This window comes from Meles meles, chromosome 16 (assembly GCF_922984935.1).
Source record: "Meles meles chromosome 16, mMelMel3.1 paternal haplotype, whole genome shotgun sequence".
In the NCBI taxonomy this organism is placed as follows: Eukaryota; Metazoa; Chordata; class Mammalia; order Carnivora; family Mustelidae; genus Meles; species Meles meles.
In genome coordinates, this window is record NC_060081.1 from 39,907,006 (window position 1) to 39,929,135 (window position 22,130).

The following is a 22,130-nucleotide window of genomic DNA, read 5'->3' on the forward strand; positions in this document are numbered from 1 at the left end:
ACTGCCCTGGCCTCAGTGAGGGAGGTTTAAAAAACAACAACGACAAACGTTCTTATATCTGGCTGATTTTTTCTTGCATATAGGCAAGGATGCCCTGTGACTGTTCACATGTGGCATGCAGATGTTTTGTTTGGCCAGCCTTAGGATTCATATTTGAAAGAGTTCAGCATTTAATAACTAGGAGTTTCCATCTAAAACTCTGGATTGCCTTTTTTTTTTTTTTTTTTTTTTTGTCAGAGAGTACAAGCTGGGGGAACAGCAGGCAGAGGGAGAAGCAGGTTCCCTGCTGAGTAAGGAGCCCAGTGTGGGACTTGATCCTAGGGCTCTGGGATCCTGACCTGAGCTGAAGGCAGATGCTTAACTAACTGAGCCACCCAGGCATCCCAAGCATTTCAAGCTTTCTAAAAAGACTCCTGGCCTCTCTTCTCTATCTCTTTTTCCTTTACAGTACTTCCCACCCACTCTATCGCACTCCCTACCTCATCTGGAATACCTTACCTTCTCCTCCTTGATTTCTAAATCTTGCACATCCTTCAAGATCAAATTTCCAACTTTCTTTCCTGAACCCTTCCCTAATCTGTCCTAGGGTGATTTCTTGAGATTCCTCTGACCCTGGCTGTACCTGGGAGTTTTGAAAAATATAACACACCACCCCAAGAAATAAGTTTAGAGTGGGGCCCTGGCATCCAATGTTTGTAATAAAGCTGCTTTCACTCAGAGAAGGGAAAGTGTCACCTGTAATGTAGAGGACAGATTCTGTTTTGGAAAGAAAGTTTCATTCATGGTTAGTTGCTGTTACTGAACCACTTACCTGGGTAGATCCTTTAACCCAGTGCTTCTCAGGTGTGATGTCCATCTGTATCACCTGAGGTCTTGTAAACATGCAAATTATAAACCAGCATGACTGGGTTGGAGCTCAATCATCAGCAGTTCTAACAAGCTTCCAGATGATGTTGACTCTATCCTCAGACCACACTAAGGCAGCAAGAATTTAATCGGCCTCAGATCCTCCAAATTCCTAAAACTCAGATCTGACTATAATTCTATATTTATGTTTTATTTTCATGCGTAGTTTCCCTAAGTTTAAAGTACTTCAGGTTTAGGAAATCTATTTTTGCTTTGCTTGGAAACCCCATAGTAGCCAGACCAGGACCTAGACAGTAGACAAAAGATGCTGGTTGGATAGAGACCAGAGTTAATGGTCTTGGGATCCCCACACCAGGGTTATAGTGAAAGGCAGGAAAGACATTTTTCCTATCTTTCTCAGGGCAGCTTTCTTGCTTTTCACTTTGAATCATAGGCAAGTCTGGCAACAGAGTAAAGAGGACTCTTTGGTATAACAGGCCTTTATAGTGTTCATGGGTGTGGCTGTGGCTTTCAACTAGGAGGTGTGGAGGACATGGAGTCCTGCACAAGTCCTATACAGACAGGTAATGCTGGGGAACTATAGCAACCTGGTCTCACTGGGTACTGATGACTTCCCTTAGAACTTCAAATCTGACCTAGTTTAAACTTTTCATGCAGCTGCCAGGCATAGCTGACCTTTGCCTTAGGACTGGACCTCAATACAGAGATGTGCTTTTCCAACATCCCTCCAAGGAAAGTCTGCTTTTTTGTAGAGTTGAGAATAGGTAGATGGTGGAGCTGGAGGGTGGGTGTTTCCTACACTTTAGACGTTCTTCCCTAGGCTGGATTCTATTCCTCGATACTCTATTCCTTTAGGCAGGGAAGATTTTTTTTCATCCACCCAGCATGCACTAGACATAATGTGCTGCTTTGCTGATCTGAGGTTTCTTTCCCTTACTCATTCCTTTTCCACTGCTGAGAGTTCACTCACCCAGTTTAGCTCTGAGTTTTGAAATGGTGCCTTAGACTTGTATTTTACAGTAATGTCATTTCCCCACCTGTATGCTCAGGAATCCCATTTTTGCAAACCAGAACTCAGCATTCACTGGAGCTGTTCAGGAAGGGCCACAACATCTGCTGGGCCCCTATCTAGGTCATTGGGTACTGAGTGCAGTTGACATGGTCAGTAGGACAGGAATTAGGAGACGCCATTGAAGTGCTAGGGAAGAAGCTGTTTCTGTGGCTTTCTGGGTTACTGTTTAGATTACCTGGCCTTGCCTTTCTTCCAGACTTTCATCTTTACCCGAGAGGGGTTTCTAGCATACTTTGTCTTCTTTCTCTGCTGGGAAAATGCACTGTGTCCCACTGGGCTTTCTTTTTCAAGGTTATACAGTCTTTCTCTATTCATGTGCTTCTTTCAGTTGGCCTAATCTTAAATGAGCACCAGGCTGTGTGCCCAAGACTGCCCAAGAAATTGTGTGTTGAATGTCAGAGGGATCCAATAAAAACCTTTTCTCTGCCCCACCTGCACTTTGGCATTTTGAGTCAACAGGTTTGGCTGGGGTATTTGGTCCCATTATGTGGGACCATATGTGATCATATGTGATCATGTGATCATAGGCAAGTGATCATAGGCAAGCGACTTGCCCTGTTAAGGTTGGTCAAGATCATGGTTTTCAGTGCATGAAACAAACAAAAAAGGAACTTCACTAACGTGCCCTGTGAGGAGACAGGAAGCCTTATTTTCTTGGTCTGTGTCATAGATTTAACTTTTTTTTTTTTTTAGGATTTTTAAAAAAATATTTATTTATTTGACAGAGAGAGAGAGAGAGATCACAAACAGGCAGAGAAAGAGGGGGAAGCAGACTCCCTGTGAGCAGAGAGCCCGATGTGGGACTCAATCCTAGGACCCCAAGATCATGACCTGAGCTGAAGGCAGAGGCCCAACCCACTGAACCACCCAGGTGCCCCTAGGATTTTTTTTATTTATTTGACAGAGAGAGCACAGGGGGAGTAGCAGAGTGAGAAGCAGGCTCCCTGCTTAGCAGGGAGCCTGACATGGGGCTCCATCCCAGGACCCTGGGACCGTGACCCAAGCCTAAGGCAGACACCCAACCAACTGAGCCACCCAGGTGCCCCATGGCTTTCACTTTATATACATCATGAACCCCCATCTTACAGCGTTACATCTACAGAGTCAATTGTATCATTGGGAAATTAATAGAAGAAAAAATAAGTCATGTATTTGCCATTTCTAGTGCTCTTTATTCTTTTCTGAAGAACTGAGTTTCTCTCTGCTCTTAATTTCCTGTAGCTATAAGAACATCCTTTAGCATGTGTAGCCTGGATTTGCAGACAACAAATTCTATATTGGTTTATTTGGAATTGTCTTTCTTTTGTCTTCATTTGTGAAGATTATTTTTGCTGGATACTGAACTGAGTTCACATATTTTCCTTTAGCACTTTGAAAAAAGTCGTGCTTCCATTTTATTTTGGTCTCCATCATTTCATTGAGAAGTCAGCTTTAATGTGGACTCTTGTCCCCTGTATATAATGTTTCTTTGTTCTCTCACTGCTTTGGAAGTTTTGCTTTCTCTTCAGTTTTCAACAGTCTGATATTGATAGTTTGTTACTGTGTTGATGCTGTTCTTTGTTATTTATCCAGTGTGAGGTTTGTTAAGATTCTCTATTCTTTAAGCCAATATTCTTCATTAAATTTGGCAACTTTTGCTATCATATCTTCAAATACCTTTTAACCACTTTCTCGATTTCTTCTCCCTTTGGGTCTCCAGTTATACATATATTAAACCATATGATTATCCCACAGTTCACTGAAGCTCTGTCCAATTTTCTTCAGTATTTTTTTCTGTTTTGTCAGGTTGGTTAATCTCTACTATCTGTTTTCACATTCACTGACACTACCTTCTGTCATCTTCAATCTTTTAAGCCCCTTTGATAAATTTTATCTATTATGCTTTTTCACTTCTAGAATTCTCATTTGGTTCTTTTTTCATTACTTTTACCCTTCAACTGAGATTCCCCCCTCCTGTTGACTCATTATGTGCATATATTCCTTTATTATATTTATAACTGCTGTTGGAAAATCACAAGGCCATCTCAGGATCTATTCCTGTTTGACTGCTTTTTTTTTCCTTGACTATGTTTCTGTGCATGTCCAGTAATTTTTCAATTTTATACTGGAATTTCTTGGTAGTAAAACTAACTTCTCTTCTGTCCCTCTCCTCTGAGTGTGTTTTTTGTTCCTGTAGGCAGTTTAGTTATGAACTGGTCCTTTTGAACTTTTATAGGTTTTATCTTATGCTTTGTTAGGGTAGATATTTGGGTGTTCAAAGTATTTATTGAGCCTCTCTGACTTGGCAGGACTCCAATTCCAAGTTCTTTCACCCATGCAAATGTTACATCTTTATTTTAGATTACATTAGAGCATGTTTAAAGAAGACCTTACTATAAGATGTGGTTTTTCTTAGAAGTGGGTTAAACATTATATTAAATAGTTGAGAGAATTAGTCAAGTGGAAGATAAACGCCACACATTTACACAGAATATAGCACAGAAAGACAAAGGGGAAAAGTGTTAAGGAGAAAATAGGAGATATGGAAGATAAAATAAGAAGGAGACAATATGAAATTTTGTAATGAAAGAGAAACAGTAAACAAAGAGATAAAAGGATGAATTTTTTCCAAAATTCATTTTTAATTCTTAGCAGTGTAAAAGGAAATCAATAAATAAAATAAAAACTAGGAAATAAGAAAGAAAAGAAAGCTATGCCTAAACATATTAGTATTCAAAGAACAAAAAAATATATCTTAGCAACAGCAAGAAAGAAAAGAATGCTTGGCTATTAAGAAATGGTAGTTTGGGGCACCTGGGTGGCTCAGTCAGTTAAGCATCCGATTCTTGATCTCAGCTCAGGTCTTCATCTCAAGGTAATGAGTTCAAGCCCTGCACTGGGCTGCACATTAGGTGTGGAGCCTACTTTAAAAAAAAAAAAAAAAGAAGAAGAACTGGCAATTAGACTGAGAGCAGTTATTTCAACAGCAACAATGAAGACCAAATCTATGGAGTCATATCTTCTGAGGGCTAAAGAATAATAACTCTGAATCATATACCAGCTAAATTATTATTCAAGAATAATGTGTAAAAAGAGATGTTTTCATCTAACCAGAATTTTGAAATTTGGGGTTATTACAGTTATAGATTATAAGGTATTAGGTGAAAACTTGGGAGAGAGAGTCACTGAAATAGAATGTTATCCTGAAAATAAAAAAGATGTGGTTTTTACTCCTAGAGTCATGACCTGTTGATGAGGTCTCTGGTGGAATCAGAACTTACGCAGTTGCGACCCCTGTCCAATTTCCAGTATCTCTGTCCTCTCAACTGTAAAGCAGCTCGTATAGTTAATCCTTGTGCAATCTGCACCGCACAGGCAAGGCACACCCTCAGCCGAGGACAGGTTCTGCCCCTTCTGCACAGCTGCCTCCTTGGAGATCTGCCCCACTCATTTCATCTGCTTTACTATCATCCCTGAAGTCTTTTTTGCCTCCCGTTAGTGGGGGACCAGTATGCTCTAGCCCCACCACCCTATAAGAAATTGTCCCCAAGCCTGGCAGCCCGGGAAATGTGAGACTCCCCTTATAAGTTTCCCCTCTCTCAGGAATCAAAGTCTTGTGCTGCCTGTGGTCCAGTGCCTAAAAGCAGTTACCTCATACTTTCCATTGTTAAGGTTATTTATCATAGAAATGATGGTTTGGTACCAGCTACTCCCTCGTAGCTAGCAGAGCCAAGTTCATCTGGTAACTTTCAGTCACAAAATTAATATTTATATTTCTGACATTCTAATTCTAGGAGTAATCCTTTATATAAGCAATAATTTGTTAGAATCAGTAAGGCCACTCAGCCTTAAGAAGGAAACACTACCATTTGTGGCAACACAGATGATCCCGGAAAACATTCTGGTATGTGAAATAAGTCGATCACCAAAGGAGAAATACTACCCGATTTCTCTTGTTTGCCGCATCGGGCTCTCTGCTCGGCGGCGAGTCTGCTTCCCTCTCTCTTTGCCTGCCTCTCTGTCTGCTTGTGATCTCTCTCTGTCAATTAAATAAATAAAAAAATCTTAAAAAAAATAAAATAAAATAGTCAAAAGTGCAGAAATAGACAATAGAATGATGGTTATTGGAGGACTTGGGGAAGAGGACATGGGGAGTTGTACAGTAGGCATAAAGTTATACAAAAGTCATTTACAGAGATCTGCCAAATTACATAGTGCCTATAGATAATAGCAAGATGTTGTGTACTTAAAAATTTGTTGAGAGTAGATCTAATGTGAAGTGTTCTTGCCACCCACTCACACACAAAGGAGCACAAGGAAACAGATGATGGATATATTTATTACCTGGATTGTGATAGTAACATGAGTGTGTACACGCGTCCAAACTCACCAAATTGTCTACATTAATCATAACTAGTTTTCTGTATGCCAGTTACACCTCCATAAAAAACTAGTAAGGCCATGGGTGTATAAGGAATTTTAATAAGTGTTGGGTTTCTCATTCTTTCTCTGGAATACTTGTCAGATACATTTTACTAGGGTATCCTAAAAAAATCTTCAGTGGCAGTTGTGATAAAGTTTAGCCACAAACAAAGTTAAACATGTTTCTCTTTAACTCACACACACACAAATTACCTCACAGGTTAACGATGTTCAGGAACCAGTTTTGACACAGAATAAGTTTAATGGGTTGAAAATTTAAAGGTATGTTACCAGTGTTACTATTATCTCTGGTAACACAACAGATATTTCAGCTATGTGGTATTTAGCTTTTTTGTAAAACCTTGTAATAAATAATTGTGCTGATGTTGGATTACAGGACATAACTAATAATAATTATTACATTCAACTAGTTAAAGTCCTTGTTCTGGTTTAATTTATTACACCTTTAAATTATAACCTTACACGTATTTTGTTATATTGTATTCCTGACATCTGGGAAATAGTTACAGAATGTATCAAATTTCCTCATTTTCCCCCCCACTATGCTTGATGTATTCATGCCAAGGTATGATCACCGTATAATGTCAGCTTTGGAGAGAGGAAGGAGTCGGCCTCTGGGGAATGGTTTTATGTCATGATTTAGTTTAATATATCTACACTCCTTACCCAGATTTCAAATGACTTAATCTTCTCTCATCAGTGTGCCTGTTGAAGTGCAGACTTCCCAGGAGGAAGTGTATTCTTTCCAGGAGGCAGCTGATTTCTGTTGCCTTATGTCCAGCGTTTTCCCTTGGTTTTGGGCACTTGAAACTAGTAGGATACATGTGGAAAACTGTCTCTTATGATGACAGTCTTGGCCCATGGAATCTGTGTCTACTATACAAACAACAGAAAAGCCTTAAGTCACTTGCTGCAAAGGCGCTGGACAAGGGAATCACTTTGGGATATTATTTATCAAACAAGTTGGCATTTGTGTGGTGACTGTAATTTTTACTTGTACTCAGATACATGTGTCTGAATAATAAAGTTCAAGAACAAGCCGATTGATTATCCTGGGCAGGACAAACTCTACCATCAAATTTTCTTTTATATGACTTGGTTTGGCCAAGCAGGAAGTTGGTTGAGGGACCCTTTACCTATCTTAGTTAGGCTGTTGCCTTAGTTGTTCCCAGTGGTTGCTTCTGTGAAGTGCATTGTGAACAAAGTATTAAATACTTGGCAGAGATACCAACCCATCGGTTCAAACCACAGGTGATTTTCTATCAGAAGGAAATTAAAGCAGTTCTGATAAAAGCAAAGAAATTCTGTGAGCATGACACTGAAAACAGTATAGAGGTGTAGGACTGAAAACCTGGTCATTTGGCTGTTACGTATTTGCATGGTCATCCCATTGTTTTAGGAAGAGAAAGGACCAAAAGGAGGGACAATAAAAAGAAAATATTTTATTTAGCAGCACTTCCCTAGAAGATAACTAAATGCTGTCTGTTTTTAACTGAATCTATTCAGAACCATGAACTTTGAATGACCCCATTAGGCCAAAAACTTTCTGGACTTAACTCAAGGATTTTTCCTGACCTCTGAAAAATGGACCCTCTTAATCCATCATGTAGCAGTTTTATGGATTCTTTCCAACCTATCCAGAATGCTAGCTCTCAGTCCTTGATGAACACAGCCACAATGAAACACTACTTTTGAGCATTCTAGGACATGTGAAATTTCCTCATTAATGAACAACTTAGGAAATTTTTCAGTGTGCATATGACAAACTAAGCCTTTTTCTTAAGCGCCAGTCATTTCGTTTTGCATTAGAAACAAAACAATACTGCTATATATGAAAACCAGAATTTTGATCATAACAAATTCGCTGATTTAAATGATTATATTATGGAAAGAAAAAAATGCAAAAGCTCAAAAAACAAAGCGTTCAACCCAACTTAGGAAAAAAATACCCAAAAGAAACACAAAGATGGGGTCCCTGGGTGGCAAAGTTGGCTAAGCATCTGACTCTTGGTTTTGGTTCAGATCTGATCTCAGGGTCATAGTTTCAGCCCGCCTGTGTGGAGCTAAGGGTGGAGTTGGCTCAAGTTTCTCTCTCTTCCTCTGCTCCTCTGCTGCTCTCTCTCTCTCACTGAAATAAATCTTTAAAAAAAAGCCACACACACATACACACACAGAGAAGCATATATACCTACATCTTCCCTGAATCGTTTGCGGGTAGGTATATCAGCATGCGTCTCCTTAGAGTAAGGACTTTCTCTCCCATGACCACCATAGTTATTAGGTTCTGTACATTTATGTGACATTTCTACATAACTATGGTCCATATTCCACTTTGACAGCCTGATAATGTGTTTTGTACCTTTCCCCCACTCTAATAGAGAAACTAGTCTATGCCTTTAACTTTAGTTGTTGTGTCCCTCCTTTCCTTAAATCTGGAATATTTCTCAGTCTTGTTTTTGGTTTTGTCTTTTATGACAATCGCGTCTTGAAGAAGAGGGACCTTCTTTTTGGTAGATGAACGTTTCTTGCTGGGGGAGTTCCTACATATTAGATTCAGGCTGAGCACTGACGTGTGTGGGTTGTGTCTTTCACAGGGTATCACATTAGGTTGTGCCTGATTCTGCCTTGTACAGTTACACTTTCTCTCAGACCATCTCTTGGGGAGACCATATATCCATTAATGATTCTTGCCTAAATCAGTCTTTACTATGATGTTTACAAAGTGATGATTTTCTAATGCCTGCACTCCTTCCTATTGTCCAGTCGTCACTAGGCATTGGAATAGAATGGTATTTTATTATTTTTTAAAGATTTTATTTATTTATTTGAGAGAGAGAGCATGTGAGCATGAGCAGTGGGAGAGGCAGAGGGAGAGGGAGAGGCAGAGGAAGACACAGACTACCTGTTGAGCAGGGAGCTCAATCCCAGGTCCCCAGGATCATGACCTGAGCACAGCCAGACACTTAACTGACTGAGCCATGCAGGCACCCTCAAAATACTATTTTTTAAAAGATTTTATTTATTTGACACAGAGAGAGAGACAGTGAGAGAGGGAACACAAGTAGAGGAAGCTGGAGAGGGAGAAGCAGGCTTCCTGTTGAGCAGGGAGCCCGATGTGGGGCTCAATCCCAGAACCCTGGGATCAGAACCTGAGCTGCATGCAGATGCTTAATGACTGAGCCACCCAGGGGCCCTGAAAATACTATTTTAAGAAGTACTATTTCCAGGTAGCAGTCAGAGACGGGTATGCACAGCCCTGATCCCAGTCACCAGGGCTCTCCAGAGGTGCAGAGAGCTGTGAGGGCTCAGGAAGTGGGCCGGGGTCGGGTGAGGGTGGGAGTGGCAGGAGGCAAGGCTGGTGAGGGGGGCTTCCATATGTTTCCTCACCTGCCTGGCTGAGGTGTCCAGATTTTTTTTTTCTATTTTATTTATTTATTTGACAGAGAGAGATTACAAGTAGACAGAGAGGCAGGCAGAGAGAGAGAGAGGGGGGGAAGCAGGCTCCCTGCCGAGCAGAGAGCCCGATGCGGGACTCGATCCCAGGACCCTGAGATCATGACCTGAGCCGAAGGCAGCGGCTTAACCCACTGAGCCACCCAGGTGCCCCAGGTGTCCAGATTCTGTCCTGAACTTTGGTGAGCCTATAAAAACCATAACAATATAAAACCTAATTGTGGAGAAAAGAACTTTATCAATGTAGTAATTTTTATTTAAATACTGCACTCATGTACTCGTATATTTAATATTTTCAGAAAAGCCAATTGTCCTTTAATAAGTTAATTTTTTTTAAAGATTTTTATTTATTTATTTGACAGAGAGAGAGAGATCACAAGTAGGCAGAGAGGCAGGCAGAGAGAGAGGGGAAGCAGTCTCCCTGCTGAGCAGAGAGCCCGATGCAGGGCTCTATCCCAGGACCCTGGGATCATGACCTGAGCCGAAGGCAGAGGCTTTAACCCACTGAGCCACCCAGGCGCCCCAATAAGTTAATTTTTTAATCATATTCATAGTTAAACAAGACTGAGTGTCATGATCAGATTTTTTTTTTTGAATGACAATAATGTAGCAGCAGTGAAGAGTATTTTCTTTTTCTTTTTTTTTTTTTAAGATTTTATGTATTTATTTGACAGAGATCACAAGTAGGCAGAGAGGCAGGCAGAGAGAGGAGGAAGCAGGCTCCCTGCTGAGCGGGGAGGGGGGGGGGACCTCAATCCCAGGATCCTGGGATCATGACCTGAGCCTAAGGCAGAGGCTTTAACCCACTGAGCCACCGAGACGCCCTGAAGAGCAAGTTCTGAAGAATGAAAAGAAATGGGGCCATAAGAAGTGAAATGAAGAGAGTAAAGGACTGGGGCGGGGAAGCTCTGCTAAAGACAAATGAGAGTTATCATCAGTGGGCAACTAGGAGTCATCATAACTTCCATCTAATGTAGACCAGAACTTTTCAAAGATGAATATGCTGGGGGTTCTGATAAGATGCAGATCGTGACCCAGGGACCTGAGCTCCCCAGCAAGGGAGATGTTCCTGGTCCAGGCCCAGGCTCAGAGCTGCCAGTCCCTAGGAGGCATATCATAAATGACAGGGACCATGTGGATAAGGCAAGCTACCGAAGGAGCTGTGGAATGACAAGATATCTCAGTCCCCATAAGCGTGAACAGTCCCCCCCGCCACCACCACCACCAAACCCTTTGGAGTTTTTGTCCCCAGTAGTTCCTAGAGGGCTTAATCATCCAGGGGTGGCTCAACCTTGGGTATGGGCTACATTTTTTTTTTTTAAAGATTTATTTATTTGACAGATAGGGATTACAAGTAGGTAGAGAGGCAGGCAGAGAGAGAGAGAGGAGGAAGCAGGCTCCCAGCCAAGCAGAGAGCCCGATGCGGGGCTCCATCCCAGGACCCTGGGATCATGACCTGAGCTGAAGGCAGAGGCTTTAACCCGCTGAGCCACCCAGGCGCCCCATGGGCTACATTTTTAAAGCTATTCTCAAGAGCCAGATACTGTGCTCTACCTACATCAGCTCACTCAAGCCTCTGTAGCAGCCAAACGGAGACTCCCTTTTTTTTTTAAAAAAAGATGGGGACACAGGAGCTCAGAGCTGGTGGCAGCTTGTAAGTTGCAGCAGTCAAATCTGAACCTGTCTGGCTCCAAAACCCAGCTCTGACCACACACAAATGAAGTGCCCACCACCCACCATTTACAGCGTTCATGAAACCATGTGCTGTGAGGCACTCCCCAACCTTGCAGCAGCACAGACTGGAGCAAAAAGGATGTGTCTGCAAGGAGTTCCTATCCAGCCATGGCAGTAAAGAAAAGGACCACCGAGGTATTAGGCTTCTGATCTGCAGACTTCTTTGATTAGAGCTGTAATAAATGCTCTTTTACAAAGTAAACTCTTTTTTTTTTTTAAAGATTTTATTTATTTATTTGACAGAGAGAGATCACAAGTAGATAGAGAGGCAGGCAGAGAGAGAGAAAGAGGGAAGCAGGCTCCCTGGTGAGCAGAGAGTCTGATGTGGGACTCGATCCCAGGACCCCGAGATCATGACCCGAGCCGAAGGCAGCGGCCCAACCCACTGAGCCACCCAGGCGCCCCTACAAAGTAAACTCTTGAGGGGACACCTGGGCAGCTCCGCCGGTTAAGCATTTGCCTTCAGTTCAAGTTGTAATCTCAGGGGCCTGGGATCGAGCCTGGCATTGGGCTCTATGCTCAGTGGGGAGTCTGCTGCTGCTTCTCCCTCTCCATCTGTGCACTCTCTCTAAATAAATAAATAAATAAATAAATAAATAAATAAATAAATCTTTAAAAAAAAAGTAGAATCTTGAAAGTGAAATATGTTGGAGTAACTTTATATTTAAAGATTTAAAAAAAAAGATTGACCCTACCTTAATTCTCTCCCTCTCAACATTTTACTGTGGAAATTTCCTAACATCAGAGTTGAGACACTTGTACAGTGACTATCCAGCTGCTCACTGCAGTTAACATTTTACTGTTTGCTTTTGTCACACAGTCCCTCTAAATTTTTAATGCATCACAAAATTTCCAGATATCAGTCACTTCACCTCTAAACATATCCATGTGCATATCATCATTAACTAAAGTTCAATATTTGTTTATAGTCCTTTAAGTAAAACTGATTTACAATCAGTTTACAAAACTGATTACAATCAGCACAAATCTTCGGTGTACCATTGGATGGATTTTGACCAAAGCAGATGCCCCAAACCGTTCTCCAGATGTAGAATGTTCCCATCACTCCAGAAAAATCGTCCTTTCCTAGTCAGTTTTCATCCCCACAGCCTCAGGGACAATCACTAGATTAGTGATTTCTGTCCTAGATCACAAAATTAGAATTAACTTTTTTTTTTTTTTTGCGAAGCCTGTGAGCTTAGCAAACACTTGCAGATGAAGTAGACTTCAGATACACATCTGTAAAAATCAGTTTATAGGAAACGTTTGTTTTTGTTGAGTGGCAAGAAAGATTGGAAGCTTGCACAGGTCTTCCTACCAGGGTACGTGCACTGGGTACCTTGGTCGGGGAGCATCATAGTCCCATGAGAGAGCAAAGCAACCTTCTGAGTGGGGGATACAATGGCCCAGAGCAGTCAAGGCTCCTAGACTTCAGGGTATCCTTGGGGTCGCCTTCAAGCATTTATTATTTTTCATATTTCAAAATGTCAAGTAGAAGGGATACGTTAATTTTCCAGAAGGCAGCACAGACTGGCAGAAATATCTTTGAGTCCCCTTAGTTTGGGCTGTTATTATGTAATCAGAATACCTAACGTTTCCAGAATGTTCGCTCTGTCACAGCCACTGTTTTAAGGGTTTTACACATCTGATTTCATGGGATAATATCAGTCAGTAGCATAGCATTTTGTATGTGGCAGTTGTATCTGAGCTTTTAAAAACCAGGAAACACATTTTCCCTCTAAATGTGTGCATTGTTTGGTAGATTAAAAACCTTCAAAATATGAGGCCTATGGAGAAAAACAATGATGAATTATCTAGGCTAAAAACAGGCAAGTGTCTCATTCATGTGCAAGGAGAATCATTCACGGGGAGCACTTGAGATGCAAAAATAATGGATGATTTATTTTAAATCACATACTGAATATGTAAGTAGTTCACATTATAGGAAGTGGAAGGTATAAATCATAAGAAATGGTAGAGTAAATTTGTGATTAGTCATTCTTAACTTTTAAAAAATGTATATGGGGTGCCTGGGTGGCTCAGTGGGTTAAGACCTCTGCCTTCAGCTTGGGTCATGATCCCAGGGTCCCGGGATCGAGCCCCACATCGGGCTCTCTGCTCAGCAGGGAGTCTGCTTCCTCCTCTCAATCTCTCTCTGCCTGCCTCTCTGCCTACTTGTGATCTCTATCTGTCAAATAAATAAATAAAATCTTTAAAAAAAGTGTATGTATATTTTTTACTTTATTTGTTAAAGGACAGCTTTGTGTCACTCATTGTAAAAAAGGAAAAAACACCCAAACACAAGGCCATACTGAACTGCATGAAGAAGAAAGAAATCAACCCAAATCCCATCCTCCAGAAACAATTATCATTAACATTTCACGAATATCATTACAGATATGAATAATAAAGCTGGAAGGAGAGATAGTTAGAGCTAACATTTGAACCTGTACTAAGAACTTTACATGGATTACCTGTAAATCATAAACTAGTGACTATAAATCTCATTTTACAGATGAACTCAGAGAAAATGAGCAGCCTTCATTCATTAGCAATCTGAGTCAAGAATTCAGACTCTTGGTTCCTCAAGAAATAGAAAATAGAGCTACCTTATGACCCAGCAATTGCACTACTGGGTATTTACCCCAAAGATACAAATGCAGTGATCCAAAGGGGCACTCGCTCCCCAATTTTTATAGCAGCAATGTCCACAATAGCCAAACTATGGAAAGAGCCGAGATGTCCATCAACAGATGAATGGATAAAGAAGATGTGGTATATATATACAATGGAATACTACTCAGCTATCAAAAAAAGGAAATCTTATCATTTGCAATGACACGGATGGAACTAGAGGGTATTATGCTAAGCGAAATAAGTCAATCAGAGAAAGATAACTATCATATGATCTCATATGTGGAATTTAAGGAACAAAACAGGATCGTAGGGGAAGAGAGGAAAAAATAGAACAAAATGAAATCAGAGAGGGAGACAAACCATAAGAGACTCTTAATCATAGGAAACAAACTGAGGGTTGCTGGAGGGGAGGGACGTGGGACATTGGGTAACTGGGTGATGTAATGAGCACTGAGTATTATATAAAACTAATGAATCTCTGACTTCTACCTCTGAAACCAATAATACATTATATGCTAATTAATCAAATCTAAATTAAAAACATTCAGACTCTTAACCACTTGGCTATCATTTTACAAAATTGGGATTATATTAGTCATGCTATTTTTTAAAAGGTTTTATTTGTCACAGAGAGAGAACAAGCAGAGGGAGCAGGAGGCAGAGGGAGAGGGAAAAGCAGACTCCCCACTGAGCAGGAAGCGTGATGTAGGACCCGATTCCAGGACCCTGGGTTCAATGACCAGAGCTGAAGGTAGACACTTAACTGACTGAGCGACCCAGGTGCCCTCAATCATGCTATTTTAATGATTTATTGAAGTTTAATGAATTAGATTTTCTTGAATTTAGAGAAAAAAGGAGAAATTAAACAAGTCTAAATGAACTTTGAGCACCAGCTAAACATTTATAACATGACCCTCCTCCTTCAAGTTATCTTTTTTTTTTTTTTAAGATTTTATTTCTTTTTTGGGGGGAAAGAGAGTGAGAGCAGGAAGGTAAGGGTGAGGGAGGGGAGGGGAGGGAGTAGCAGACACCCTGCTGAGAAGGCTGCCTGACAGGATGAGGAGGAAGCTGGAAGTGGGGCTCCATCCCAGACCCTAAGATCATGACCTGAGCTGAAGGTAGACGCTTAACCAACCGAGACGCGGAGGCGCCCCTAAGTTATTCTTCTAAAGAAAAGGAAAAGATCATGAAAAGCGTGAAGCAACTGAGTATTTTTTTAAAGTACATATTTCACTTTTAGGCAGGACCTGTTGATGTGCTGTGAGAAACATGGAAATCAGCATAAAAATAGCCCCCCCACCAAGAGCTCAGTTTTTGTGAACTGTTTTTATTCTGTAAAAATTCACATAGTTTACATTCTATCCATTACCCTGTAATTCTCATGATGGCTTCATTTTGGATCTGTATTAAACTGGATTCACTGCTCCGGTAATAGTTCATTTACTGAAGCTCCTCCAAATGCGAGTTCTTCATTAATGTCACATTTTTGTTGGCTGGATTTCAACAGCTCATTTTTATGACGGTCAAAATTTTTTTAAAAGGCAGAAGAGATGAGTTCCAAGTTCAATTTCCCTCTTTGGGAGGCACAGGTAGGGGAATCTAGCTTCCACCCCTTCAAGAGATTTAACCAGCTAGGTACTTGGGGGTGAGACCTTTGACCTCTTTGGGCTTCAGTTTCCCCACCTGTAATATATGGGTTTCAACTAATTGCCTCTGAGGTCCTTTCCAGAAATGAAATACGTGGTTCCCGGACCTTCCACCCAAGCGGCTCCTCCATGGAAAGACCTGCCCGGTTCTCCCAGCGGCAGCGCTGAACAGCAGGGGGCGCTCTAAACTCAGTGATCCATTCCCTTCCAGGCAAGCCCTCCTGGGGATCCAGGAGGACAATGGGAGCCCGCCAACTTCTCAAAATTTAGGGTTTAGTTGTTCAGAAGTCAGCCCTCGCTCTGAACAACACAGCTAACCAAAGCCTCCGAGGAATCCGTTGATTTTGTATCTTTCCAAATATTGGTAAGACAAACATTTCATTGTATTTGAAGTCTGGATATTCTCGAAGAAGATGGAAATAAAGGACTTACATTCTTATAGTTCTATGGCAATGTACTGCTCTAAAATTAAACAGAGATACCTAATATAGGTAGTCTTTTTGGGGGGTGTGGGGGTGCAGACTTCACATAATGCCCCCAGTTTCTCAGAACATGAATTCATTCTTTCATTCATATTTATGGATGGTCTACTTTGTGCCCACCACTGTTTGTTTACAGCATTAACAGCACAAAGTCCTTGCCCCCATTCAAACCTACACTGTATGAGCATTTTAAGATAGTGGGCTGAAGTAGGGTCTCGGGATCAGAACGCATAAGCAGAGTCAAATAAGAGCTAACCACAGGTGTGGCCCTTACAAACACCAGATAATATTCAAAGGAAATCACTCCTGGGATAGAAAGTCTGCTATCTATTCAGGAATTTTCCCACCAGCAAAATGGGGTAATTGAGAAACTGTTGAATGAGTTCACGGTTCAGAGAAAACATTCTGGAAAGAAAGACAAGAAAGCCAGCTCAGTTTGTATTTCTCAGTCTCAAGGAAGGCTATTAGTGTTCAAACTAATCGTGATAGCTAAAGCACTTATTGTGGTCAATAGCACGGGTTCCGGAATTAGTTCCCAACTAGCTGATTTGGGGGAAATTTTTTATTCAGCCTTCAGTGGGTCATGAGGAGTCAATGGGTCTATACGGTTGAGCCATTAGAACAGTGGCCTGGCACATAGTTGTCCTCAATAAATGTTCACCATAGTCACAACGTGATTATCATTATAGTTTTAAATTGGCCTGATTTCTTTCCAATCTGACTGAAGTCTTCCGAAACTTAATTTCAATTTGCTTAGTCAGCAAAAATGTAAACCTCAAATCAGATTGAACTGAGCACCCGCTATGTGCCTGGCACTGTTCCAGGCATTAAGGGTTTGGTAATAAGACAGCGTCTATCTTCTCATGAGCTTATTTCCAGGGAATAAATTTTTTTTTGAAAAATAATAAACAAGTGAAGGTGTAATCAGGATGGAAGTTTTGTTACCTTCTCTGGAATTAATTTTAACTACCTTAAAATATTATTTGTACTATTCTTTTTTTTTTTAAAGATTTTATTTATTTATTTGACAGACATCACAAGTAGGCAGAGAGACAGGCAGAGAGAGAGAGAGGAGGAAGTAGGCTCCCCGCAGAGCAGAGAGGCCGATGCAGGGCTTGATCCCAGGACCCTGGGACCATGACCTGAGCCGAAGGCAGAGCCTTTAACCCACTGAGCCACCCAGGCACCCCTATTTATAGTATTCTTGATGATATGCTGCTATAGATGGAATGTTTGTATGCCTCCCCAAAATTCGGATGTTGAAGCCTAATTGCCCATATGACCATGTGAGGAGGTGGGGCCTTTGGGAGGTGATGAGCTCGCGCAGGCAGAACCCTCATAAAGGGTTAGTGCCCTTACAAAAGAGATCCTGGAGAGTTTCCCCACCGTTTCCACCATGTGAGGACACACGTCAGAGCCCCAGGAAATGGGCTCACAGCAGACATGGAATTTGCCAATGACCTGACCTTGGACTTCCAGCATCCAGAACTGTGAGAAATAAATGTTCATTGTTTAAGACACCCAGCCTATGGTATCTGCAGCCAGAATGGATTAAGACATGGGGTCCCGCAAGTAAACATCTTCCACTTAAGGAATTGATACATGAATCCTAGCAAAGAACTTGAGAGTCAAGATAGCTTCTGGCTGGAACGCCTGGGTGGCTCAGTGGGTTACCCCTCTGCCTTTGGCTCGTCATGATCTTGGGGTTCTGGGATAGAGTCCCGCATCGGGCTCTCTGCTCAGCAGGGAGCCTGCTTCCCCTCTCTCTCTGCCTGTCTCTCTGTCTACTTGTGACTCTCTCTGTGTCAAATAAATAAATAAAATCTTAAAAAAAAAAAAAGATTCTCTTTCAAAAAAAAAAAAAAAAAGATAGCTTCTGGCTTCCTTCTCCACTTCCACAACATGGAAGCAGGAGGTGGAGATGCTAGACCTTCTCTTTTGGTCAAAGAACATTGCCTTTGACTGTAACAAGATTTTAGACCTGTTTATTTCTTGAATTATATTTGTTCTGGCTCAAGACTGAATTTCATGCTGATACGCACAGTATGATTCCAGCAACTAAAGAATGAGTGGATCATGTTTCTTCAACCTTCAAATAATCTGAGTGAAATGATTGTATGTTATGGCTCTTACATTTCTCACCAGTGGCCATCTCCAAGAGGAGTTTCCAGAAAAAGATGCCCCTTTCCTTAAGGCATTTTACTTCCATATTCTTTAAATTTTCCATGCTAGGTATCTATTTCTACAAGGTCTAAGATGTGAATTGCACTCCTTAGTTTTGTTCAGTGCACACCCTGTGCAGCACTACCAAACAGCTCTCCTGGTAGGTCTCATCAAGTCCTGTGAAGTAAGAAATAGGAGAGCAACTTATTTCATAACCTTATTTTGTAACTACCTTCTTTCTACCTCTTCCTCTAGTCACCAGTTCTTCTCACCTGCAGGCACACATAAATTTTTATGCCAGTGGATAATAAGTCTATTCCAGATCCTAGCAATTAAGTACATTCTTGGGAGAAGACAGTCAGCTCATATCTAGATGACCACCACAAACAAGCAAGCAAAGAAAACTGCACACATACACACACCCTCAACAAAACAAAACTAAACAAAATTTTAAAACCTAGGAGACATCCTCGTCTAGGCTGGTATTGGGCTGTCATTTTCAGCTGCCAGGTTAGCTCTCACGCTCTTATCCCACCTTCTGAAATATGTACTGCTCCATCGTTTTAGAATCAAGAGATCCCTGCAGTCTCTTCAGTCAGAACCAAACTGCCTGTAGCCTATAAGATACATTACTTCTCCAAGTTCTGGAACTCCAGACCTAGTCTCCGGCGCCAGGAGCATGTCTCTGGGAGACCGTCAGGCACCTCTAGCCTAGCATGTCTCAGAGTCACCTCAGTCCCCTCCTTCCTGGTTCTCTGCCTCCTCCTTCATCCCCAGTCTCCATCAATTTCATTGCTCTCCTCTCAGCATCTCAGCAATTAACCACCTTCTTAGGGTCGTTGTCCACATCTCCCTTTCCTTTCACGCTGACATCAAATCAGTTACCAAGCCCTCTTTGTCTGTCCTAGGTTCTTAAAGCTGTCAGGTTCTCTCTGCGGCATTGCCTCCAAGGAGGAACACAACAGCTTCGGAGCATACCTCCTTTCAGTCTTCCACTCTCCTATTATCCAAACAGAGCACTGCCCATTCACTCAAACTTCTTATAAATCTCCAGATGCCCTTAATGCCTTCAGGATAAAAGCTCAGTTCTGGTCCCGTCTACCACACTCGCTCCTTGTTTTAGCCACTACTCACTGTCCTCTTTTCTGCCCCCTCTCATCTCCTGCTACTCTCTGCCACTTTAGGCTACTTAGAATTTCCTCAAAACTTTGTCCTTCAAGCCTCTTACTTTTCTGTGCTCTGTGGATCGAGTAATACCTTCTTCCCCCCGCAAACTTCAGCATTTGTCGTTCAAGGTCCAGCTCAAGTGTTGCCTCTTCCCCTGAAGCTTCCTCATTCACGCCCGGCCCCCACTTCGTGTGGCTTCCCTGGGTATGTTACAAGCCTCTGCCCTGCTGTTTCTTTTCTTTCCTTTTCATTCTTCGTCCCTTTCTTCCCTCCTTCCTTCCATCCCTTTCTTCCTTTCTCTTTCTTAAAGATTTGACAGAGAGAGAGAAAGAGAGAGAGCACATAAGCAGGGGGAGCGGCAGAGGGAGAGGCTCCTGAACAGGGAGCCTGCCGTGGGACTCAATCCCGGGATCCCAGGATCATGACCTGAGCTGAAGGTAGAGGCTTAACGGACTGACAAGACTCCCCTGCCCCGACGTTCCTTATCATGGTGTGGTGCAAGCATGTTTCTCCCAGCTTTTTCTCCCTGCAGGAACAAGCTCCCGCAAGAAAGGTGCCAGGCCTCATTTTATCACCTAACGCCCTCAGAGCTGACACCACTAAGTGCTCAGGACTTGGTTGGAACCCTGACAAGGAAGATAAGAACAATGAAATAGGCACGTGACTCCAGGGCCTGCTGAGTGACTTCAGAGATAGAAGGGAGGAGACTGCTGATGCCGGGGAGGTCGCTGGTTGTTCAGAGAGCTGGAAAACTCAAGAGGTTAACAATCAGAAATTCCCCCTAGAATGTTTTCCTGTTTCATGCACTTGACATTCTGGGGTCATAATTGGGATTAGGCCTTTACAAAATGAAATAGAAGGATCTGTGTTGTTGACTATAAAGTGATCATCTTTAGGAAGACGTCCCAAGGAAAAAAAATCCCTAATTCGGGGAATTGGAAGTTCAGAATTCTAGGGTTGATTTGTGGACTCCAGCAAGGGATCAGATATTAAATGGATATTTTGGTGTCTTTTTCTGGTTCATTGTTAAAAAAATGTTACAAAAGCTAAATCAAGGGGCATCTGGGTGGCTCAGTTGGTTGGGCGACTGACCCTTGGTTTTGGCGCAGGCTGTGATCTCAGGGTCCTGAGATCTAGCCCTGTATCTGGGTCTGGCTCAGTGGGGAGTCTTTTCTCCCTCTCTCTATCTCCCCCTCCCCCTTCCCTGCTTGTGAGTGCTTGTGTACTCTCTCTAAAACCAAACAATCAATCAAATCTTTAAAAAAAAAAAAGCTGAAGCAGTCATGCTTATATGATACATTTTGAATTTCTCGGAGTTCAAGTTCTACTGCAAGTGAAATATGAATGGGTCTCATTATCGTGCCTGCTTAATTATCATTGATGAAGTGTCACATTTTTTCCTTGCTTAGAAACAGCTTTTTTTCAGAAATATTTTTTAAGAAACAAAACAGTCATCTTAGATTATGATTATTTAAGTAAATTAATTTTTACAGGAGATATGCATCTCCTGCAAATATATCTATTTCTAGATGTTTATATAATTTGATACATTAGTTATATATTTGTATCAGTTTGTTAAACAACTAAGAGCCCTGCATTGAGTACTTACTATGTCGGCTGGGTTGGTGGGATTCAAAGTGGGTGACACTTGGTCTCGCTGGGGAGGTGATGAAATAAAGAAATATTCATGTCGGGGCGCCAGGGTGGCTCCATGGGTTAAAGCCTCTGCCTTCAGCTCGGATCATGATCTCAGGTTCTGGGATGGAGCCCCATGTCGGGCTCTCTGCTCAGCAGGGAGCCTGCTTCTTCTTTCTCTGCCTGCCTCTCTGCCTATTTGTGATCGCAAATAAACTTATGCCTCTCAAATAAATAAATAAAATCTTTAAAAAAAGGAAATACTATATAATATGTGTTTCAAGATGTGGTTCTATCATGACTATAAGAGAGCATAATAAAAGAGCGAATAAGAAAGCATAATTTTACCTGTGTGTAGAGTTAGTTATACCTACTTGTAACTAATACATTTGGATTTAAAAGCAAGTGAGACAGTCCGAATACATTCCAGATGAGAAGGATAGAAAAATAAAAGATGACAGTTAAGGGTGGAGGATAGTCTGAAAACGAGAGCTCAGGTAAGACAGAGCACTTATTTGCATATGAAAAGCGACATGGGGAACTAAGCTTAATGTGAGCAGGAATAACTGTCAGGACAAATACACACCTGGAGGGGGACAGGGTGGACACACCAAGTATCCATGGGCACCTCAGCGGACACAGAGGGCATGACTGAAGGAGGGAGTAAAGGATGTTTCCTGAAGGTCCAGGCAGGCTTCCAGAAAACCATCAGGACCAGGCTCTCGAGTGGCTAGCAAAAGTTCCTGCAGGTTCAAGGGGAAGCAGCAATGGATGGAGCTCAGTGAGCTGTGGAGCTGGCCACACCAGCACTGTAGCCGTGAGCACAGGAACTTGGCCCCCGCCAACCCACTG